The sequence below is a fragment of the Phascolarctos cinereus genome, unplaced genomic scaffold, assembly GCF_003287225.1.
Source record: "Phascolarctos cinereus isolate Bilbo 61053 unplaced genomic scaffold, phaCin_HiC Scaffold_7;HRSCAF=346, whole genome shotgun sequence".
Classification (NCBI taxonomy): domain Eukaryota; kingdom Metazoa; phylum Chordata; class Mammalia; order Diprotodontia; family Phascolarctidae; genus Phascolarctos; species Phascolarctos cinereus.
The window spans coordinates 74,815,279-74,841,215 of record NW_027556180.1 but is presented as its reverse complement, the minus strand read 5'-3'; the positions used below and the strand labels follow the sequence as shown (position 1 = coordinate 74,841,215).

General features: G+C 36.5%; 1 protein-coding gene and 1 pseudogene across 1 annotated transcript in view; both read right to left on the bottom strand.

Annotated features, from left to right (window-relative positions):
- Window positions 1-25,937, bottom strand: part of ERBB4 (erb-b2 receptor tyrosine kinase 4) — a 1,374,278-nt gene that overhangs the window by 663,904 nt on the left and 684,437 nt on the right.
- LOC110223281 (large ribosomal subunit protein eL28 pseudogene) lies at window positions 6,633-7,423 on the bottom strand (annotated as a pseudogene).

Below are 25,937 nucleotides of genomic sequence, written 5' to 3'. Positions count from 1 at the left end.
AGCAACTTCAGAATTGTTATCAATTCTTACCTCACCTTCACTTCTTCTTTTATCTTATCTATTGCCAAGACTTTTCAGTTTTACTTCTGGAATATACTTTAATTCTGCCATCTTTTCTACATTCACATCTTAGTTCAGTTTCTCAATACCTCTTCTATGTACTATTGTAGTAGATATTCCTACTGCTTCTAAGATGAACTATTATCAATTAGTCCATTTTGTATACCATTCAAAGCCCTTTACAATTTAGCTCCAGTTTCTTCCTAGAATGATTTTATATTATTCCCCTTCATAAATGCCGTTGCCTCAAATGTCCTCTAACATGATAAACAAAGTAGCCAATTTACTGTACTTAATAAATAATATTTTATTTCCTGCCACTGAACCTTTGAAGAATCTGCCCCCTGCATCTGTAATATATTCTTTTGCCTCTTAAAATCTGTAGTGTTTTTTTAAATCACAGTTGGTATACTACTTCTGGGAAGTATTTCCTCATCCACCCAGTACATAAGGACCCTCTTCCTCTTGAAATTATTTTGCAGTTATTTTACAGCTTCTTGAGGACAGAGACTATTTTTTTGTTCATGTGTTCCCAAGTGCTTAACATAGTACCTTAAACATAGTAGAAGCTTAATAAATATTTGAGGAATTGATAAATCAACCCAGCTACACCTTTCGGCCTTAGAGAGTTGTCTGCGGCTCAAATAGGTTAAAGACCTGGCAATGATAACACAATTCTGAAGTGTGAGGAGGAAATTTTGAATACAGATCTTGATGATTCTAAAGGTCCAACACTCTGTACACTTTGCCATACTCCCCAATACAAGAATGTATAAAATAATATTCCTTTTCCAATTTATTTTTTAATGTAGCTTAAGACAATGTTTCTATGAAAGAGTAAGGCACTGTATTCTCCATTCCAAACTGAAATGAAAGAAAAAAAACTGGAAAGGATTAAAAAAACTGAAAGTCTCCTATATAATATAATTATCCTAACAATTGTAAAGGTCAAATCTGGGATCATTTTCAAGAGACTGGACACTGAAAAATGTGACACTATGAGTTTTCAAACAGCAATATTCTCTCATTATTGCCCTATAACCTTCCTCCTTTCTCAGCCAAGTTCCTAGAAAAAGCTATCACCACTCATTGACTCAAATTTTTCTCCTCTCAATCACTTCTCAACCTTTTGCAGTCTGGATTTTAACCTCATCACTCCCCAAAAAGCATCTCACCATAGTTACCAATGATCTCTTCATTACAAAATCTGATGTTTTTTCTTCAGTCCTTCCTCCTCTTGACCTTTCTGCAGCATTTAATGCTCTCACCACTTTCTACTCTGACTTTTCATGACATTAGTCTCTCTCTCTCCTCCTCCTTTCTCTCACACTCTAATTTTATCAGTGCCCATGGATCTCATTATCATCTCTAGCTAATGTTCCAGAATTAGCTATCAAATTCCCATCTCTCTTGAGCTCCACTCCCAAATCACCACTTCCCTATTCGATATTTCAAACTGGATTTCCCAGAGGCATCTCAAACTCAGCAAGTGTAAAATAGAGTCCATTATCTTTCCAAAACAAAACAAAACAAAAACAAAAACAAAACAAAACTGCCTGATTTTTGGAATTCCTCTCTTACTCCCAAGAGTATCACCCCCTCCCCCATAGCTTCAGAGTTAGCCAGGACTCCTCTCCATCACTTCACATATCCAATCAGTTGCCAAATCTTCATAGTCACCTTAGAACAGGTCTTCATTAGGTCTTACCTGAATTTTTGCAATTGCCTCCTAATCAAGTGCCTCCTCACCCTAACACCTTCCCCAGACCTATGTCAAAGTGATTTTCCTAAAGCACTAAATCACTTTCTTGCTCAATAAGCTGCAGTTATTTTCTATTGCTTTCATGATACACCATTAAACTCCTCTTTGGGGCATTTAAGGTCCTTTACAACCTGGCCTCAATCTACCTTTCAAGGGTAATTATACATTGCTGCCTTTCCCAAACTCTACAGCCTTAGCTAAATTGCCCATCTTAATGTTCTTCATATATAACACTTTGTATTTCCAACCTCTACCCTCTTAAGATAATGTTTAGTATCCACTATATAAAGGTGCATTTACTCTTATTTTTGTTAAGTTTCCTGCTCTCAAAGCCCAAAGAATTCAGCTACTCAAGGATTTAGTGGATATATTTGTGTTTACCTTATTCACGTCTTTCATAATATTATAGATTTTGTTCATATCTCTTACCAAACTAAAGAACCCTAATCCTTTAAATATGTCTTCATGCAATAAGATCCTCCCTTGACCCCACCACAATAAAATAAAACTGAACTGCCACCACTACTTATCCTCTCTTAGGTCTAGAGCTGCCTCTCTTTTTCTTTAGTTCCCTTATATTTTGAAGGTACAATAAAAAGAACAGCACACAGTATTCCAAAGTAAAATGAAATCGTCAAGATCACTACTGTATCATTCAATAACCTATTGCTTCAGTCAATGAAATGGGACCCTAGTGATTCAGTATTTTTTTTCTTTTTCTCTTTTTTCTGGAACGTTCTTTTATTTCCTGAAATTTCTGAATAAAGGTCATTTTATTATATGTGTTACTGTTCATTATAATTAACTTTAGATACAGATATACAATTAAATTTAGAGATAGATAATTATATATAATTAACTTATATATATAGTTTTAGATATAGATATGTAACTTTAGATATATCAATTTGCCATTCTACACATTAAAATATATGTATATGAAATATATACATATTTTCCATTCTACTCATCAAAATATATACGTATATGTGTGTTTATCTTTTTCACACTTGTTTTATTTTGAAATAATGTGAGCAAGCTCACTTTATGAGAATTGAATTACGTGAAGCTGAGTTCTCTCCTCTCCCTCTCTGCTTAGAAAACGTTTAGAATAATTTAAAGTGAAGAGCTTAGACATAAAAATGGAAAGATTTCAAGGCAAAGTATCTCATGCTAGGAAATTTCTCTATCTGCTATGCACTTAAACAATATCTATCGAAGCATGTTAGTACTGAATGACCTACTATGGTAATAAGATTTTGAGAAGCTGGGCTAGTCCCTGTATTACAAAGATTTTCAAAGATCTCTGGGTTACATTAGTTTTTATACAACTCTAGGCTTAGTAGTATGTGACAATTTCATTCCATTTTACAACATGTGTAGAATTGAATTAGACAAAAAAAAAGCACACACACACACCCTCAAAATAAAATTTAAAAGAAATCTACTGCTAATGTAGCATTAACATAATCCATAAAATACTCAGAAGCCATGAATAAGAAATTTTGCAGCTTCCAATTCTTACAATAAGAAGTGTCTCCTTAACTTGAACTTGTGGTCTACAAGCACTATTTTGTGAATATGCATATAGGGGATATTGATGCACCTGGGTGGTTAGATCACATGACAATAGAAACCTTCCATTTTCTCTTTCCTCTAATATTGCTTTTAGAAAAGCTTTTACCTCGATTCTTTTAATTCACCACAAAGAGCTTCACATGTGCAGTGCAGAGGGACATTAGGTCTAACACAGTACATTTATAAACAAACATCAGAAACAAAGCCAGGCATTACCTTTCCAGGCATATGTTATCATTCTGAGAAGTTACCTCTTATAAGATGTATTATGGTTTACGGTTTCAGCGCTGTGCTCACTTAGTAACTAAGCTAATTTAAGACTAAAAAATCCTTTTTTGCTGATGGGAACAAATATAAAAATGAATAGACGTTCAGTTTTCCTTACTTCTTATGTACACAGCAGATAAATGTTTGTGATATTCTTCTAGTTATTCTCATTTATTGCATTCCTTTTTAGCTAAATGACAAAGACACATTGTGTTTTTCTCTCCTGAATCAACTTTCACACCTTTTTCTTGGGGAGGGATTTATTAATCACATCCAGCTATGGCAGTAGCTGACAACAGTGCATTACTCTCCTATGGGGAGCTACTATGTTCAACATGTCTTCATTTAGCACTATAAGCATCAATATCCATCTCATCTTGACTGCCAAAAGTATCTACAATCTCTTCCTCTTAATGCAATCTGAAGTTCCAAATTACTAGGAAATATGTTGAATGATAAAGTGGGATGATTAAAATATTCTGACTCTTACATCCCCATTGGAATGTAAGCTCCTCAAATGAATGAAAAAAATCACTGAAGTCCTTCCTATTAGAAAAGCAAGATAGCACTTGCTTTCCAGAAGCGCACGTACTAGAAGGAGAGACAATACGTAGAGGAGGTTTGAGCTGCCAATCAGATGGAAAGTCCCCTGGTTCTTAGGATGCAATAACAAACACAGGGATACTAGATTGTTAATGTCATTTCCACTTATAAAATCACATACCTTCTAGGGGCAGGGATTATCCTACTTTACATTTTTATCTAAAGTGCTTATCACAATGCTTAGTATATAATAAGTACTCAATAAATGCTATTCGTTCATTCATTCACATCCATGCCTTTGCACTGGCTGTTCTACAGACTAGGACTGCTTTTCCTCTTCATCTTTGCCTCTTGGGATCCCTAGCTACTTTCAAGATTCATCTCAAGTGCCTCCTTCTATATAAGGGCTTTCTTGATCCATACAGTGTTTAGCATTCTCTTTCCAAGAGAATTATTTTATATCGATTTTTGCATCTATTCACCTGTGTACATATTCTTTTCCCTAAGTAAAATGTAAGCTAATTGAGGGCAAGAACAGTCTTATTTTTCCCTTTTAATCTCCCATGCCTGGCAGAATACCTGTCTCATATTACGCACTGAAGGTCTCTTGAGCTAACACGTGGGATTTTTGAGCTGAGGCCTCACCAGAATCAGTCTTAGCCCAAACTGTAATGTCAATGAGGTTTTTCTTTAGTGCCCTCTTTTCCATTTCTGCCAGTGCCAATCCATTTCCCCCTGTGGGTGCCTACACTTTCCACAGAGTCTTTAATTGCCCCATGGTTTCCCAGGCCCTCCATTAGAGCATCTGCCTAGGACTGTTCTTGTCAAAGACTGCCAAAAGTACTTAACATACCCCATTTTTTATAAAACTTAGATTGGCTCAGCTTTGTCTGCAACCCTACTTAGGTACTGTTTCTCAGCTTATCTGCAATCCACTACTACCACTATGGCTTTCTCTGACACTCTCCCTATTCCTGTATTTATCAATCACTTGCATTTAGAATTATATTCTCTTTGCCTTCTTCCTCTCATTCTCCTATTCTTATCTCTCTCAAATCTGACTCACACTCATGTCCTACTCCAAACCTGCTCATCCCTTCCACTGTGCCCTCTGAAATTCACATTTCATTTTAAACAAACTCCCTTTTCTTGTTCACTTTTCTTTTAATTTTTTTTATTTTCATTTAATAGCTCTCATTAAGACTTTAAAACTGTGCATATCACAGAGTAAGTGCTTAATAAATGTTTATTGATTGATCTGATTTCCCTCTGACAACACTGAATCTTTCATACTCCCAACATACTACTCTTGGAAAAACCGTGGGAGTACTCCTTGATCCCCACGTTACTTCTAGGACCTCACTTTATGATGTTCTCTCATCTTATTTCCTCCTTCAAAGTCTTCACAATGAATATTTTGTCCATTTTGAGTAGTAATTGCTATTGCATACATGTCATTCTCCTTCCTTTATCAAGTATTTCAGAATATGATTCACTACCTTGCTGTACTCCTAAACTCCTGCCCTTATAATTGGAGATGTCAATATCCACATAAATGCTCTCTAAGATTCCTGTTATTTGCCATTCTCAAGACCTCTAAACCCTTGACCCTTCAATACTTTGTCAAGCCATATATATCTGCTGTTTTTACTTTCATGCCTCTCCAAACTCAAATCAATAGTTAAGATATTTCAATTCTACCGTTTCCTCTTCTCTTGAATCTCTTTCCCCTTTGTCCTGTCACTGTGCTTCTCTTGCCAAACCTCAGTTCTTGATTACTTCCACCATTTGCCTCCTCCACTCTGGGACTATTACTACTATCACCACCACCACCACCCCCTTGCCATTTTCTGGACATTGTTCTTTTCTTTTGATGCAGCCTGAGAACACGTTGCTGTCTTGCACTCCCTGTCACACTATTATCTAGCCCTTAGTCTTTGAATGGTTGTTGCCTCAGATAAACTGAGGCCTGGGAAAAACCTTAATTTAGAAAAGCATGCACTGCATCCTGGGTCATTGCCGGTCATCTTTACTTTTGTCTTGTCACAGAACTTTGATGACTCTGGAGGAGATGTCAATCTGACAACTTTACACAGCTCTGCCTCGCTTAAATTCCAATTCATGTACCTGTCAAGACATCACCCTCATGATGTCACTGGTCCTCTTTGCGAATGAAAGAACCACCACCTCCATGCATACTTACAAGTCAATAAATGAAACTAGAGGGAGTCTCACAACAACGCTAACCAGGTACATTAGAAATTTATGTAACATCAACCAGTCCCTCATTGAAGCAAGGTTAGTTCTTTCTTTCACCTCTGATTTCCTATCCCATTTAGCCATTCTCCACAATAATAAAGAATAATGCTAAAGAAGAGATGAAATAGAGGCAGTAATTATAGACAGCTTTTTATAGGGCACCGATAAGCATGGGAGAAGGGATCTAGAGTGATAATTGAGAAGATGGTGGGATACAGTAAAGTTAAAATTTTTTAAAAGGAATGGGAAGCTTGTCAGTAATAAAAGTTAGTTGATAGAAAGTCAATTATATATCTCTCCCTCTCTCAGTTCATTTTATCTTTTTTTCTTTTTATTTTCCTTATTTTTTCTTTTCATTTTTATTTCCCTGTCTTAATCCTCTTATTTTACTGAGGATATTGAAGCCATTCAATGTGAGATTCATTTTTTCAAGCTCTGAATCTCAAAATCCCTCGTCATTATCTTCTACTCTTCCTTCATTGACCCAGTATCTGACAAAAAATGAAAAAACGTCACCTTTGCCTTTTCTAAGGCCCCTTTTTTTGGGGGGGGGGCAGGGGGAGCAGTCTGACTTTATTAGCCAAAGGCAGGCCCGGCACCTCAGGCGCTCCTGGGTGGGCGCCCTCGCTTCTTCTTCCCCGCTCACGGCTTCTGGCTCCTTAGGATGGCGCCGGCCCGGCCACAGCTGCCACGCGGGGCGCTTTCCGCCATTTATTGTTGCGGTGACGTGCGGGACGCTGTCGGGTGTGGCCCTCACGTAGGAAGCCGCTGGCTTCCTCTGACCTGCCCTCCCCTTCAGCCCCTCCACGACGCGGGCTGCACGGCCACCGACTTCTGGTGGATCGGCCCGTTTTGGGGGAACGGGTTTCCGTCCTTGAGGTTGGTCGACTTGATGCGCATGATCAGGAAGCTGGAGCAGTTCCGGAGGAGCACGTGCTGCAGGCGGGCCAACATGGCAGCCTCGGGGAGGGCGGGGAGGAGCCGGGGGAGGGGGGAGCGGGGGCGGGGGGTGGCCGCTGCTGTGGGGCGCCACTCCCAGACTCGGAAAGGGCCCAAGGTCTCTTTCTAAGGTCAAGTCTGTCCACAGACAGGATGCACTTGATACGATCCTCTCCCATTTTCTACAACAGATTAGTTCCTCAATCAACCCCCTCTCTTCTAAATCTTCAACTTCTTTCTATTAAGTAGCTCTTTTATCACAGACAAGCTTCCCAATCCTCATTAAAAAAAAAGTTAACTTTACTATATTCCTCAACTATCACCCTGGATCTCTTCTCCCATGCTCAGCTATGCCCTGTCAAAAGCTGTCTGTAATCACTGCCTCTATTTTATCTCTTCTTACTTCTCACCCCATTGCAAAATGAATTAAATGAAAGTCTCATATATATAGATATAGATATAGATATAGATATAGATATAGATATAGATATAGATATAGATATAGATATAGATGATATAGATATAGATATAGATATACACACACACATATATGTGTATTTGTGTATGTATGTAAATTTTTGTAATAAGTCTATATGTATTACAAATTAATTTGAACACAATAAGGAAAATATTTTCAACAAAATGTTTTAATGTGTGAAACAGTATGTTTCTCACTCACACACACACACATACACACACACAGTGAGTGCAAACACTTTTGAGCATCATTGCTTTTTCTTTTTTAAGGCAATTGGTATAAAGTGACTTGCCCAAGGTCACAGTGTCAAATGTTTGGTCTGAGGTCGAATTTGTACTCAGGTCCTCCTGACCTCAGGGCCAGTGCTCTATCCACTGGGCCACCTAGCTACCCTAGAGCATCATTGCTTTTTCTTTTTTTTTTCTGGCAAGTGGGGTTAAGTGACTTGCCCAGGGTCACACAGCTAATAAGTGTCAAGTGGTTGGTCTGAGGCTGGATTTGAACTAAGGTCCTCCTGACTTTAGGGCCAGTGCTCTATTCACTGCGCCACCTAGCTAAACAATACAGGCTTCAGAAGAAACGTCTTCAAGTTTGCACAATGAGTGCCTTTGGGATGCAGTTCACAAAAATAGCTTTCCTTGTGCCTTATTCTAAAGCAATTAGTGCATCATTAATAGTTAATAATATGTATGTCAATTCCAGTAAAATTATAACCAGAAATATGAAAAGAATGGGTTTCAATCCAAATTTTATTCTAGACAAAGGCATCCAGTTACTAAAAAGACATGAATGAAAACTCAGATTCCAGTATATAGATAAGTACATACATGTGTATATATGTTCACATGCATATATGTGCATAGATAGACATGTATCGCTATGTATACTATATATATACAGGTACATGTATACATTTATATGCTAGTATGTTTCTATTTCCCTCAAGTTGCTTAGTGTTTTAAGTAAATCTTGTGGATGGATTCATTTGCTCTTCATGATGATTTAATGTTAACTACATTTTAACTTTTTCAACTCATGAGTAGTTAATACTGAAAGTGACATTTGGATTTTTGTGAAACTAATAAGGTTAAGAGTGTCATTCCTTGTTGTTCTGTAGCTTTCCATCATGTCTAACTCTGTGGCCCCGTTTAGGTTTTTTTTTTTTCCCTTGGCAAAGATACTGGAGTGGTTTACCATTTCTTTCTCCAGTTCATTTTACAGAGAAGGAAACTGAGGCAAACAGGGTTAAGTCACTTGCCATGGGTCACACAGCCGGTAAGTATCACAGGTGGGATTTGAACTCAGGCAGATGAGTCTCTCCTTCACTCCTTCTCTCTCTCCCTCCCTTCTTCCCTTTCCTCTCTCTTTTCATCAATGTCCATGGATTTAATTATTTAATCCATATCAGTCTCTGTATTCAACTCCACCATTACTAACTTTCTACTGGACATTTCAAACTAGATTTCCCAGAGATATCTCAAACAGAATATATGCAAAACAAAGCTCATTATCCCTTTTTCCCAATCTATCCCTCTCCCTCTTCTAAATTCCTCTACGTTTGTCAAGGGTACCACCATCCTTCCAGTCTCCCAGCTTCCCATCATCCTGGACTTCTCAATCTACCTCTGCCTTTATATCCAATCAATTGTCAAATTTTGTTGTTTACACCTCATGGCATCTATCACATCTGACTTTTACTTTATGTTCAGTTACTACCTCAGTTTTGGCCCCGGCTATCTGTCATTCAGACTATAAAAATGGCTTCCTAAGTGATCTCTCAAGACTCCTCCCATTGAAGTCTACCTTCCACAAAACTGCAAATTTTCTTTAATGACAGACTTGAACAAGTCACTTCTTTACTCAATAAGCTCCAGTGGTTCCCTTTATCTCCAAAATCAAATATAAACCTTGTTTTTCAGTTAAAGCCCTTATAACTTGCTCCCAACCTTTCATTCCTAACATTATATGTATATATGTATATATTTATATGTGTGTGTGTGTGTGTGTGTGTGTGTGTGTGTGTGTATTACTATCCTCATAATCTATAGTTTAGCAAAACTGGGCCTTCTTTCTATGTCTCATTCACAGCAGTCTAGTTCCTATCTCTACGCCTTTTCACTTGGTGTCTTTCACTGTTGTTATATACTTCCTCCTCACTTTCCCTTCAAAGAATCCCTCATTTCCTTGAAAATGCAAGTCTCCTTTTCTACACTGCCTTTGATTATCTCTCTACACTCTTTCATGGCACTTCATGAGTATCTCCATCTTGAAAACAAGGGTATGTGTATATCCATTTTTCTATATATATCTATATAGATGTGTGTGTACACAATACATACTCACACATGCACATATGTACATATATATATATACACCTGTGTATATATGTATGTTTGCATACATGTGTGTATACACATATATATATATACAGACACACATAGGTTATAGAGCATTGGGCTTGGAATCAGGAAGTTTCATCCTCATGAACTCAAATCCCACCTCAGACCTCAGTTACTTACTAGATGTGTGACCCCAGTAAGTCACTTAAACCTATTTTCTTCAGTTCCTTATCTGCAAAATGAGCTGGAGAAGGAAACTGCAAACCACTCAGGTATGTTTCCAAGAAAAAACCAAATGGAGTCACAAAGAATCGGACACAACTGAAATGACTCAGCAACAATCACAAAATGTAGTATAAATGTCTATGTACATAACATAACTCTGTCAATAACCATAACATTCTCCCCCAAAAAAAATGTAAGTTTGGGGATTTCTGTGTTCTTGATGACTACATTTTAAATCAAAACACGTCCTGGAAAAAAGAACAAAGCACTAAGGAAAATCTCAACTTCCAAACCAATGAGGGATTTCTACTAAAGCCAATCTAAACAAAAGCCTTGTCAATCTCTATCTGAGTTCAGACAGTCTTGCCTATGCCTAGCCTTCAGGTTGAAGGTGGTTTTATTTAAGATTCAAATTGGATAATAATAAAAAAATAAAAAAACTTTCATAGCTCATATTCTTTACACTATTTTATATTCATTTGTGTCAAACAGTTGGGGAAACGCCGTTTTCTTCTTTTGTTGAAAGGAAAGTTAGCTCATGGGAAGTCTCCCCATTACCATAATGTGTCCTTTGCATCAGCTGTTCCATATGAGACTCATAACTAAGGCTGAATCAATTAAAATAGATAAATCTCTAATAAAGTATAACTCCAAACCAGAATTTCATCACTCATTCCCTGGGGAAGGAGCAAAGATACCTGAGGCCAAATTTACTTAATTGTTCCGCTATAAATCCTTGTGTTTAATCACAGGCTGCTTCAAAGGCACTCCCAATAGTTTTAATTAATTAGCTTCATGCCTTTTTCTTTCATGGAATTGAAAATATTCCACATTTCTTATCTTAGCTGGCAAGCTATCCATTTTTTTCACTGCAGGATATCATAGAAACAGAGGCCATTCACACTGCATCAGGGAAGCCAACAAATCGGGATGTGTATTAGCAATGCAGCACAAGAGAACCACTCTGAGCCTCCTTGCCAGGTACAATAGGTACAATAGTGTAAGGAAAATTAATGCGAAAAAATTAAATCAGGCCCAGCAACACATATGAATGTGTCAGAATATCAATGGTTACCTACTGAATATACAGGATTTATATCTTTATATTGCCAGTCCATAATACAATGCTGTTGCATTTTTTCCCCTCAATTCATTTGTAGTCAACAGAAATATCTGAAGGGGATAAAAGAAACACAGGTCAAACATCTGAACAAGTACTTCAGGCTCAAAACTGATACTCTCTGGGTCATAAGAAACAAGGAAGAGGAAATGAGCAGAATAACAAAATCTCTGTATAGACTATTAGCTGGTTGCATCTCATTTTTTGTCAAGTCAGATCTCCTTCTTCCATCAAAAATCCTGTGGATGGTGGGGGCTGGAGGCTAGGACAAAGAGAAAAGATGCTTTCTCTTGCTAGAAGCATTGAAATAAAAAGGTTAGGACCGACAAAACCAAATATGTCACTGCAAGCACATGGACTGTTTTCTGGTTTCAATTTCCTGGTTCTGAACACATTAAAGAAGGGAAATATCACCACATTATTCTCTCCACAATCATTTTCCCCTCTGCCCCACCCCGCCACCTTAGGGTGGCTCCTCAAGACTCTGTCAACTAGCTGTTACTTTGAAAAAGAAAGTAAAGTAACATCACTAACATTTTAACTCGAGTAAAAATGTCTTATTTTTCTTTATATTTTCCTTTTCAATACCTCATTCAATACATTGCATTTAGTAGTTTAATGAGTTCAAGTCCAAATTTTAATTCAACAAACTTTATCTACTATATGGTTAAGTACTGTGATAGATGCCGAGGATGTAAAGAACAAACAAAGCAAATACTGTCTTCAAGGAGCTTATATTCCACTAAGAGAATATATTTCTTCTCTCTCTCTCTCTCTCTCTCTCTCTCTCTCTCTCTCTCTCTCTCTCTCTCTCTCTCTCTCTAATGTGTTGTGAGAAATGATTATGAATAACCAATATCTTGGGGAGACACATAGCTCTCCCCCTCTTCCAAAGTCCTGAAAATTCAGTTTTTCTTGAAGGACATTACTGATAATGAGATTGCATTAACTCTCCTCCATCTTGGTTACATCCCATGTAATTTGCAAGGAATTTAATCTAGGATGGGGAAAACTTGGTTAGAGATAGATTCTTTCATCTATATAGGCCAAGGCTGTAGATGGTCTGAGCAGAGATAATGTCTCTGTCTAAGGTTCACTCTCAGGCCCTCATTAAACACCTAAGGGTATATAAACTGTGAGTCCACCTCTATGATTGTCTATGGTCTAAAAGATATGGCCAAATGACCATTCTTTTATTAATAACCTGTTGGTCTTAATAATAAAATTATTAAATTACCCCAAAACTATATCTCTCTAACCTTTTTAAATGTCATATACATATATGTGTACATGTGTACATATATCATGATAAATTCAATGAATGTACAGTTTGGTGGAAATGAATATTAAATTAGGACTAAAGTTAATACCCTGAGAGTTGATATTAGAGATGACAAATATAACCCAAAGAATGAACTTCTAATGACAGAATTATAATTCTAGAGATGAACAAGTTGTGTGGGAGCAAATCAATACCCTATGCTGTTGACAATTATCTATAGCATATAATCTGTGAGAGTAGTTCCGGGTACTGAAACATTAAGTGTCTTGTTCAGAGTTACACAGCTATTGCCTATCAGAGCAAGACTTGAGCCCTAGTCTTTCTGACTCCAAAGATGGGCTCTTAATCACTTCATTTTATCCACTGCCTCTCAATTTCCAAAACAGAGACACAGACTTCTTGCTACGTCTCTATCTCTATGGACAACTGGTCTTGAGCACCCATACTTTCCCTGAAAACCTAGCATCTGACAGAAAGATACTACATATGTCACTTCTCAGTGTGGGAACTACTTTCAGTTTGGGGAATTGTAATGGCTATTCTTTTTGGCCACTAGGTCACCCTTTAATGGCTTACTTCCTGGCCCCCTAGGATGCTGAGTGTTAATACCTTTCTGAAAGCCAATCATTGAGTATGTGAGGGAGACATTGCAGAACAGAAGGATAGTTATACATGTTCACAAACAGCTTGCAAAGGAGGCCACACACACCAAATCAAAAGTAGGTAAATGTTTGAACCAGTTAAAATGCTGGACATGATCTCAGCATAGGACAATTAAGAAAACGCTTTCATTCCTGAGAAGAGGGAAACAGAAAAGACTAAGCCTTCTCATGGAATCCTGCCAAATCCAGGTAATAAATCATTTAAAAGATGAGACAAAACCAAAAGTAGTATAATTTCTAGGTATTCACAAAGTATCAGGTCTCCCCTTTTTATGACTATCTGTTAACATTAACAATGCAAATGCTGCAATCACCTCAAACTCTAGATACACCCATGGTCCCTTTCTCTTTAAGTTAAAATCACTAGGGAAACAGCATAAAGCACTGATAGAGTGCCTGGGAATTATACTATAGCAGAGTATGTCTTATTCTGAATTGATGGCTATATAAGTCAACCTGTATCTTTGAATGGAAACTGGGAAATTGAGGCAACATGCTTTGGGTTTTATTATAATATGGAACCATTTATCAATCTCAACCAATATATACATATATGTGTATGTGTGTGTGTGTGTGTGTGTGTGTGTGTGTGTGTGTGTGTATATATAATATATATATATATATATACACACACACACATATAATATGTACATAATGTGACTATCTTATTCTGAATAGGAAAAAACAGTCACTGGATTAGCTTTTTCCATTATGGACATGAGGAAGTGTGTGACTGTATACAGTAGACTTCTTTTCACATAGTCCTACAGTAGTATAAAAAGATATGGCTCCTCAGCAGCAAGAAGTTGATTATCAGCTCTGCATTCTCTCTCTTCCGGTTTGCTCTTCCCTCTTCTTAAGCTGAGTTTATAAAGGTCTTAGGAAGAAAAGTTCTCATGCACAGTTCATATGTTAATTTTGAGTTAATTCCCCCAATTTTGAAAAAAAAGGGGGCATATAGTAATTTTCAAAATAATTTTAAATGGATGGTAAGCTTAAAGGAAAGACTTCTTTAAAAAGCTACTGCTCTCATGTATCAGTAATTCTAATGCTTATACTTTAGGTTATGTAAGACATGTAGAAATGAATCAGGGGTCTGGTCAATGTAGCAAAAAAAAAAAATAAAGCCATAAACAGCATTATTTGGTGAAAACTGGAGAATTTTGAATAAATTTTTTGCCTAGATCCAATTCAGCCCATGATTACTCTCCCTGCATTTTACTTTGTCCTGTTTAAATTAGGCCTTAACATCATGGGATCAAACAGGGGCATTTTGAAACCTCCTAAAATTTGCCAATGGCTTCCCAAGGCAGGCACATTCTGACAATGCTGAAATGGGCATCTTGCCAACATTTGTCTGAGTAATGCCTGAATGAGAAAGCTGAAAAGGGTGACATGTAAGGGCAACCTTGATTTGATGAAGCCTTGACAAGAAAAAATGTACTATCTATAACGTTCCTGTTTTGTGTCCATTATGTGGGAAGAATGACTTGGCTGGAAATGTATGTGATTACTAATATGTTGAAAGGTGGTCTGAGAACATACATTTAAGAGGCACCACCTTGTGCTATAGCCAAAAATCCAGTGGAAGGAAAAGAGAATCTAAAGGCAAAACTCAATGAAAGAGCTGTAATCCAAGTTTAGAACTGACAACCCAGAAAATTAAGAATGACTGACGATCTCCTGAAGGCTGTAATTTTGAGTGCATGCATATAAACAGCTGAGTTTATTAAAATGTTGATAGTATGGGGAATGGTGGAATTTGCCTGTACTTTGTGCTCTGACTGAAACTTTTTTCCTCTAAATATGGCACTTTGTTTATCAGGACCATTTTCATTCCCATATGTATTTATTTCATAGTCTTGAGGCAGAGACAAGATGTGTGAGGTTTTTCCACAATATATTTATATAAGCAACAGAGAGACTACTTTCTAGGTGGACAAAATGTGCCAACATGACAAATCTGCCTCTTTAATCAACTCATTTATTCTTTGGAAATCTCATGATAACCAAGTATTTGAACTGCAACAGCTTAAGTGTTGGTATTCCTCAATGTCCCCTGCAGTAAATTACTGTTCTCTTGTTGGCTTATGTTGTCAGAGACGGAAAACCGTAATGGCATCCTACAACAAAGGATAGATTGTATTATCCACCTTTTCTTTATGGTTTGAAAACAAGCTTCTAGTTATAAAGCGCTTGTTATGGGAGAAGTTAAAACTATTAAAACAAAATGGGTTTTCCATTTTTCCCTAAGGCAAACAGTGACAATAAAAAAAGTCATGCATTTTCTAATAAATACCAAGTCTCAGACAAATAGGAAAATAGAATTTATTTTAAACTCTAAAATGCACTCTGTAATGAATTATGACTCTGAGATTAATAAATTATATCTCCATGTATTTTCAATTCATAATAGGACTAGTTTAATGTCTTCTTTCTTTTCACAGGTGACTTTTTTTCCTTTACCCTCTAATCAACAAAAATAATTTCACATTCAGGTACTTTTAAGGGCATTCAGACCAGGAGGTCAGAGAAGCATGAGGCCATGGCAAAACTAATTATGTATCACTGCTATAGCATTGAGAACCCCAAGTTTGAAGTATGAATCACATTCCCACACAAATCCTTTTCCCAAAAAATTATAGCACCAGATACAATAATACTATAATTAAACATGATAATCTCCCTAGTTCTTATAATATCATAATTATTTAATTTCTTCTGGGTTTTTTAAAAAACATTTTACAGTAAACCTTTATAAGGACAGGAGAAAACACAGGTATGAATTGGTGAAAAGTTCAAGTTATGGAATAATTTTAAAGGACTATAGTTCTATTACACTGAAATCCCATTAAGACCCAATACATGGTGAATTTCCCTATTTTCATAAGGATCTAGACTGGTTTTTTTATAACTTAAAATGAACAAATATTTTTCTCTCTTCCCGCATCTTCTAACATTGAAAAAAGAAAGGAAAGAGAAAACAAAATGTATGTAACAAATATGTATAGTCAAGCAAAACAAATTATTTCTTTGGCTATGTCCACAAATATATATATTTAAATCAGTATCTTGAGTTCATCACTTCCCTCTCAGGATATGAGTTGATATGCAGCAACTTTGGTTTCTTGGCATTATAGGTGGTCATGGCATTGGTTAGAGTTCTTTTATCTTTTAAAATTATTTGATGATAGAATGTTGTTATTGTATTTTTCTTCTGATTTTTCTTCTAATTCTGCCTTTCTATGCCCTATCAGTTCATATAAGCTCTTGGGTTTCTATGAAATTATTCTTTATACATTTTATGGCAAAAAGGTATTCTATTATATTCATAGGAAATAAATTGTTTAGCTATTTCCCAACTGACAACTTAGTTTACTTTTTTGAATTATATATTCTACACTTCAGTTGAAACTTTAAAAAAGGAGGAGTTGTAAACATGATTTTGGAAAACTCAACATTGAAGAAAGATACTCTCAAGGCAAACAAACAGGAAATCTACATTATGCATGAGGGAAATGTAGAAAATGAATGCGTGGATATAGGCCAAGATGGCATAGTACAGGTAGCAACCAAACTGAACTCATGAAACATTTCCCTCCAAACAACTTGAAAACAACTCAACAAATCATATTTTGGAGAGGTAAAGCCAACAAAAGGTCAGAGTGAGATATTTTTCTAACCTAAGGAGGTCAGCAGGAGGCCTGTTACACCACGTTGGGAGTGTGACAAGAACACAAGCAGTGGGCTTTGGAGGTGAATGCAATGCTGCTAGAGCAGCAATGGCTTTGGCACTCTCAGCCCAGAGATAGTAAGGGGGTCAGATAACTGATGAGAAATAGATTACAGGAGACTCTTTGCTGGCATTGTGTGCTGGTACTAACAGACAATTCTATTGTCCATAAGCAGTTCTGGGTCACAGTTTCAGGGTAGAGAGGAGCATTTGTGATTGGCCACAAGGGAGCAGGGACCCTGGTCACAGTTCCAAAGCAGAGAAAAGCATTAGCACTTGTAGCAGCAAGGGAGCTGGATCCTTTTCTAGATAAAGATCAAAAGGCAGACCAGGAGAGAAGTGACCACATCTCTCCTCAGATCATTCCACCTTGGAAGAACTGAAAACTTGCAGACACCCCAGAACTAGCTCTGAAAACATTAGCACAAAAACACCTGAAGCTTAGTATGGTGCCTCTCCAACCTCAGGTGATTATAACCCAACTTTAACATAAAGATCAAAGTCAAGAAATAGGCTAGAAAAAGGAGCACACAACCAAAAAAGAAAAGAACCTTACCTGTTAGTGGGTAAGACCAAGACATAAACTCAGAAAAAGACAACAATATGAAAATATCTACCAGCTAAGTCTCAAAGAAAAATGCTAATTGGACCCAAGCCCAACAAGAATTCCTAAAAGAACTAAAGAAAGAGATAATAGCGATAGAGGAAAATGTGGAAAAAGCAAGGAGAGTGATGCAAGAAAATTATGAAACTAGAAGTAACAGCTTGGTAAAAGAAGCACAGAAATTCACTGAATAAAAGAACTCCTTTAAAAGCAGACTTGATGGAATTTTTTTAAAAAGAGCTACAAAACCTCAATGAAGACAATTCTTTAAAAATTAGACTTGTGAAAGTAGAAGCTAATGACTCCATGAGACATCAAGCAACAATAAAACCAAATCAAAAGAATGAAAAAAAGAAGAAAATATGAAATATCTCAAAAAAACCCCACTAATCTGGAAAACAGCTTGAGGAGAGATAATTTAAGAATTATTGGACTACACAAAAGCCATGATCAATAAAACAGTCTAGACATTGTATTTCAAGAATGATTAAGGAAAACTGACTCAATATCTTATATCCAGAGAATCAAATAGAAAATGAAAGAATTCACAGATTAGCTCCTGAAAGAGATCCCACAATGAAAACTCCCAGAATATTATAGCCAAATTTGAGAGCCCCCACTTCAAGGAGAACTCCCACTGCAAGCAGCCAGGAAAAAAAATCAAATATGTGTGTGTGTGTGTGTGTGTGTGTGTGTGTGTGTGTATGTATATGTATATATATATGTATATATATGTATGTATATATACACACACATACACACATACATACATATATACATACATGTGTGTGTACATATATATATGTATATATATATGTGTATGTATTTAATATGGCAGCTGCTAAACCTTGTGTGATCCCAAAGTCAGGATCACACAAGGTTTAGCAGCTGCCGTATTAAAGAAATAGGAGGTTTGGTATATGACATTTGATAAGACAAAAGAACTAGAATTACAACTAAGAATAACCTACCTGGCAAAACTGAGTGTAAACCTTCAGGGGAAAAAATAGACATTTCCTGAAATAAAGGACATTCAAGCATTCCTGATGGAAAGACCAGAGCTTAATAGACAATTTGACATCTAAACATAAGATGCAAGAGAAACATAAAAGGTAAAAATGAAAGAGTAATCATAAGAGACTCAGATATATTTAAAGTGTTCACATTCCTACGTGGAAAATTGATATATGTAACTCCTAAGAACTTTAGTATTATTAAGGCAGTTAAACAGAGTCTACATAAACAGAGGGAATGAGTGTAAGTCGATTGTCTTAGAATGATCTCAGAAAAATGAAGGGGTGAGAAAGAAGGATGCACTGGGAGATGGGGCAAGGGAGAAGTAGAATGGGGAAAACTTTCCCATATAAAAAGGCACACAAGATAGAACATTATAATGGAATGGAAAATTGGGTTGAGATGGTGGCACAATTCCTGAATCTTACACTTATCAGAATTGGTTCAAAGACAGAACAATATAAATACATCCTTAGTCAGACATAGACATCTATCTTACCCAATAGGGAAATGGGAGGGGAAGGGGATGTAAGAGACGAGGGGAGAATAAAAAAGGGAGGGCAGACTAACAGGAATAACAGTGAGAAGCAAAACAGACTTTTGAAGAGGATTGGGATAAAAAGAGAGTGAGAAAGATAAATAGAATAAAATGGTGTAAAGAGAAATACACATTTAATAATCATATCTGTGAATATGAATGGGATGAGCTCACCCATAAAACAGAATTGGATAGCAGAATGAATCAGAAACCAGAATCCACACCATGTTGTTTATAAGATACACACTTGAAACAAGAACTATTAACAGAGTTAATATAAAGGGCTGGAACAGAATCTATTATGCTTCGGCTAAAGTGAAAAAGGCAGGGGTAGAAATCATGATCTCAGGCAAAGCAAAAGTAAAAACAGACCTAATTAAAAGAGACAGTCAAGGAAACTACATTTTGCTAAAAAAAAAAAGGCCATAAACAATGAAGTAACATCAAAATTTTACAGCAAGTATCTCTGACAAAGGCTTTATTTCTCAAATATATAGTAAACATTTATAAAAAAAATGAGAGCTGTTCCCCAGTTGGTAAATGGTCAAAGGAAATGAACAAGCAGTTTTCAGAAGAAATCAAAACTATCTATAGTCATATGAAAAAATGCTCCAAATCACTATTGATTAGAGAAATTCAAATTATAAAAATTCTCAAGAATCATTTTACATCTATCAGAAATGAGAAATGCTGGAAGGGATGAGGGAAAATAGGTACACTAATAAGCCATTGGTGGAGTCTTGAACTGGTCCAGTCATTCTGGAGAACAATTTGAAACTATTCCGAAAGAGGTAAAGAAAAACTGTGCATATTCTTGACCCAGCAATGCCATGACCAAGTCTGTGATCAAAGAAGGAGAATGACCTATATATACAAAAATATCTTAGAATGTCTTTTTGTGGTGGCAAAGAATTGAAATTCAATTAATGTTCATCAGTTGGGGAATGGATGAACAAGTTGTGGCAAGTGATTTGCCGGAATACAATTGTGCTATAAGAAATTATGAAGTAGGTAGTTTCAGGAGGGGAAAATGGCAAGAACTGTATGAATTACTACAAAGTGAAGTGAAAAGAACCAGGAGATCATTGTGACAGTAATGGCAATGTTGTAATGATTAACTGTGAAAATTTTGGCAACTCTGAGCAATACAATGATCCAAGACAATTTCAAAGGATGCACAATGAAAAAATGTTATCCACCTCCAAAGAGAATTGATAAACTCTGATTGCAAAATGAAATATAATTTTCCTGCTTTTTTTGCAAAATGGATAATATAGAAATATATTTTGCATGCTTTCTTCTGCATAATTGATATAATTTGGTTTTTTTAAGGCCGTGGGGTTAAGTGACTTGCCCAGGGTCACACAGCTAGTAAGTATCAAGCGTTTGATCTGAGGTCAGATTTGAACTCAGGTCCTCCTAACTTCAGGGCCAGTACTCTATCTTCTGCACCACCTAGCTGCCCCCTAAATGATATAACTTTGCCTGCCTTCTCAGTGAGTTGGGGATGTGTGGAAGGAAGGGAGAATATTTGGAAATCAATTTTTCAAAATGTTGAAATAAACTATAATTTTTAAAAGATAATGAATAGATGTCAATGGCAAATATGCATTTACCAAATGACGTAGCATCTACATACTTAAAGGAAAAGCTAGCCAAATGCCCCCCCAAAACCTATCCTATATGATGAAGCAAAAATTAGAAAAAGTCTCAGTGTTTCCTTTTCAGAACTTGATAAATCTAACAAAAGGACACAGGATAGAAATTATAGAGCTTAAAATAGTATTGTAAAAATCAGAGTTAATAAATAAAAGATATTAGTAGATATCAAATTATATTTAAAACAACTTATACTAAAATTTATCTGATATATGTGTGTGTGTGTACATATATATGTATGTGTGTATAAAATATATGTATGTGTGTATAAAATACATAAAACACCAGAAAAGTAGAGGAGTAGAATAAATTAGATAAGATCTATAAATAAAAACACACATTGATCTTGTGTTCAATATAACCAATAATACAAAGGATCTTTTTAGACTAGAAGAAGAATGACTAGGAAAGGATAAGATTTTTTTTAACAGTTTAGATTATCACCTTACACTATAGACAATAATAAATTACAAATGGATTAATACCCTAAATGTAAACAGTAATAGTATACACCAAAATTCAAGAAAAATGAATAGGAAAGGAAATATCCTTTACTGTAATGATAGAATGCAACAGATACTTTGAAATAAACTTATGAAGACATAAATTATCTGTCTTCTCTGTCATCTCTACAACAAGTGGTCATCTCTCTGGCCGTCATCCTCATCTCCTTCACCATCAAAACTTGGAAAGGATCTAACCATTCTCAAAGAGGTCCTGGCTTCCATGACTCTTATAGATGAGCTTTTGCCTTATCTTGGTAACACCTAGGCCTCAACAATCACTTCCTGGCCATGACACTTCCTCACTTCTTTTTATGCTTTTTCTTTCTTTGTTAGAAAGTACCTCCCTGGGGAGAGGGAATGTCTTGTTTTCTTGCATTTATATCCTTAGCCATATGCTTTGGGAGCTTAGTAAATGTGCTCTCTCTCTCTCTCTCTCTCTCTCTCTCTCTCTCTCTCTCTCTCTCTCTCTGTATCTCTCTCTTTCCCTATATATTTGTGTGTGTGTGTGTGCATATATAGATATTTGTCTCCCTCCATCTATTTCTTTTCTATATCTCTACCTTCTATATCTGTGTTTCTTTTATAGTTTTCTTATAAATATCATCCCTAATTGAAAAAACATTTCACTTCCACAAACATGATATGATAGATTTTTGATGAGAAGCAGAAAGAATGAGAGAATGTAGAAAAAAGGAAAGCAAATCCAAAAGTAAATTAGAAAAAAAAATTCTTTCAACATATGCCTTTTTCAATCTTTCAGTCTTCTATTTGCCCTACACATGTACCTACAAAGTCTCTCTTCTTCTTACTTGGCCATAATAACATGTAGGCCATTGGAATGACCTGAAATAATAAGAGATCAAATATTTGTACAAGTGCCACTTCATACGGATCCCTACCTGTAACACTTTACTTAGTAATAAATCTACGTCAGATAAGAGCACAGGAGTTAATCTTTATCTTTTGAAATTTGTTATGCAGTATGCTTTTCATGATAAATGGAGAGAATCTTTGATGGCATTTCTAGCAATTAAAAATGTACTGACCAATTATTCCTCTAAGTCAACAAAAATGCTACATAATTTTAGTCAAAAGTAGTTAAAGTTATTTGCTGAAGTCCACTGAGTCTTAGTATCTGTAATCATGGGTCATGATATCAACAGAAAATTGTTAAGGGCAACAGACAAAAGAGCCATAGTGCTGGAGTTCATCATAGGGGCTTTCATTCTTTCCTTGGTAACTTTCCACATGACCCTATAAAGGGTGATTCCTCACAAAATAAACCTGATTGATATCATTTTATGGTACCTACACATTCCTAGAGCTAGCTTTTCACGACCATTATAGGTGGAAATTTACCATCAGAAATTTCCAGAAGGAGTGTAACAAGGGTTGAAGTGAAGAATATGGAGAAATGTCTTGCTTGCTTCCAGCTTCTAGCTTATGTATGAATCCGAAATGAAGGTTTTTTTTTTTAAGATGATGAAGCAACCCTTCTACTAGCCATTGAGCAGGAACTTCTTGGCCTAAGGGAAGTTAAAAAAATAAAGGATTGACTCCACCTGTTTGTTTCTGTTTCTTCAACTTTCCAGAGAACACCATGTAGCTCTGGGACTCCATATCTGGGGTAGGAGGATGGGCAGCTTTCCCTGTCTCCCACTTCAGCTCCCAGGTGGACATGAGTATATGGTAACCAGTATAAGGGGAAATCAACTATTCAAGCTTAAATCTGAGCCCCTGGCTCCTTTCTTCACTTTAGGTTTCCTTCCTTGAGCAAACAAATGAATATTTCCAGATATTCATGTACAGCCTTGAATGTGACCTTGTGAGATCAAGAGTGCTGGAACTCCTGGGTCCTTCGGTTGTAGCAGACTGGCTGTAAGTGGAAGAAGTCTCTAGCAAGCACTCCAATGCTCTGTAAACAGATGACCAGCATCAAGAGCATGAATCCGAGGCCTTTTCCAGAATCCTACCAAAAGAAATCTCTCACCACAGGAAAAATGCAGAGCTTGGCTAAAATGTAAAAGTTCTAATTAGTAGTTCCATAAACTGTTCCATGGGGCAGTTAGGGGGCTCAGTGGATAGAGTGCTGGGCCTCAAATCAGGAATACTCATCTTCCTGAGTTCAAATTTGGCCTCAAATGCTAACTAACTGTGTCACCCTGGGAAAGTCATTTTACCCTGTTTGTCTCAGTTTCTCATTTGTAAAATGAGCTGCAGAAGGAAATGGCAAACCACACCAGTTATTTTTGCCATTAAACCTCCAAAATAGAGTAACAAGATGTACAAGACTTGAAGCAGGCATTGTGGAACCCTGAGAGTCCTGGTCAGACATCAAAGACACCAAGGTCATACATTGCCTTCCTGGCCATCACCAGTCATCCTGACTTTTGTCTTTCCATTGGACTTTGACTCCAGAAGAGAGAGTGAGAAAAACTACTGAACAAAGCTGTTCCATGTTCAGATGGTTTTAGGTTTATGAACTGTTGATAAAAGTGGTTAATGCTGCTAATTCTTTATTCTATGTATATGTAAAAAGGTATGGTTGCAAGAGTTTTTTTTAGTATCCTTTTGGATGTAGGAAATAAATGTGTGTTCCATACCTGATTCATGTTACACATTGGGTACCTTTCTACTCACCTACATTGGGGAGGGTGTAAACAGGAGCTATAACCTATCTCTGAGTAAATCTACAGTGGAATGGTGTAGGGAGGCAGTTAATGAGTCAGAGAGTGAAACAAGGGAGACTGAGCTTCTCATAATGGGCCAGTACTGAGAAGTTCCTTAGTGGAGAAGGGAGTAATAGTTTGTTTCAGTTCCTTGGACCCAGCAATGCAATGCATGTTGATTTAATTTTATTATTTTAAATTAAATTTTACTTTTTCAATTATTATTTACTTTTTCCCCTTCCTATCCTACTCCCTCCATGGAGGAGATGGGGGAGGGGAGAGGGAAAAGCCTTTGTAACAAGTAAGCAGAGTCAAGCAAAACAAATTCCCACATTAGCCAAGTCTGCATTCTGCATATCAGTCCACCACCTCTCACTGGTTACTGATTTTAGAGGAGAATGTTAGTTTCTGACATAGACAAAGAAAACAAAAAGAGGAGCTTGAAATAGCTTAAGTGTGGCTCTGCTTTCAGTTTCAGGACCTGCTGGAACCTTGACCCTAGGGACAATGATGAACCAAATTAGATGAATTAAGATGGTTAACCAGGTTTTGATTGCAATAAGTTGATTAACACACTGCATGAGTTGAAATCTGATGTGAAATCCAATTTTTCCTACCATTGTTGATGTGTGTGCCATAAAGAGTTTTACATCTTGATACTCAGTAATCAACAAAAAAAGAACTTTGAACATCATCATTAATTTGAGAAAAGACTAGAACAGTGAACAATTTAGAGAAAACAATGAAGAAATTTAGGATAATTTGAACAATGCTACTGAGTTTTAGAGAATGATATGCAGATAAAGCAGATATTATTGAATAAATACCAGATTTTATTTTAAATACAATTTTGTATAGTCGGATTTAGCAAATTAGAATCTAATAGACATTTCTTTATCCTTGGTAGCTGCTTTTTCTGCAAACCTTTCCAAATCTGCTCATGATAAGTCCAGTACACATCCCTCAAGTATAAATATATGTATTGAACATAAACACAATCAAAATCTTTTGTGCTGAATGTCAATCTATAAAGTGACTGAGCCCAATGAAATATTATATTCAGAAACCATGACTGAGAAGAAGGAATATTGGCTTTTGGTTGAAAGGATCAGAGCCCTAAGTTAATTAAAATGGCAACCACAAGTATTTAGAAAGATGTTGGTTGTTTACAAATAACCAACTATTGTAGTGATTTAGATGTATTTCAGAAATTCAAACTACATATTTAAAGAAAGGAGTAGCATGAAACAAGGATAGCAATGTCTTAGTTTGGAGAGGAGATCTCATATTTATTGGTTACTTCAGGTGTATAAAGCTCTATCCTAAAGACTGACCTGGGAGGTAAGTGCTGTAGACATTATCACACACATTTTTTTGGTATGAGGAAATAAGCTCAGAGAGTTGAAGAGACTTTCCCTTGGTAATACAACTTCCAAGAGACTAGCAAGGTCTTTGGTTCATAGGTGATAGTAAACAAATGCTTGCTGAATCCAACTGAACTGGATTGAGAATGGAGCCAGAGACACTGAGTCCCATGTTCGCTTTTCTGTTGTACTACAGTGTTTCTCAGAGTGCAGTGATTAGGGGAAGAGACCAGTGACGTAGGTAAATGGTTTTTGGTAAGGCTGTCGAAGGCTTTTTTTTTTAAATTTCACCACCAAGTTGCAGGCAGAGTATAGGAGCTGGTTTATAATACAAAC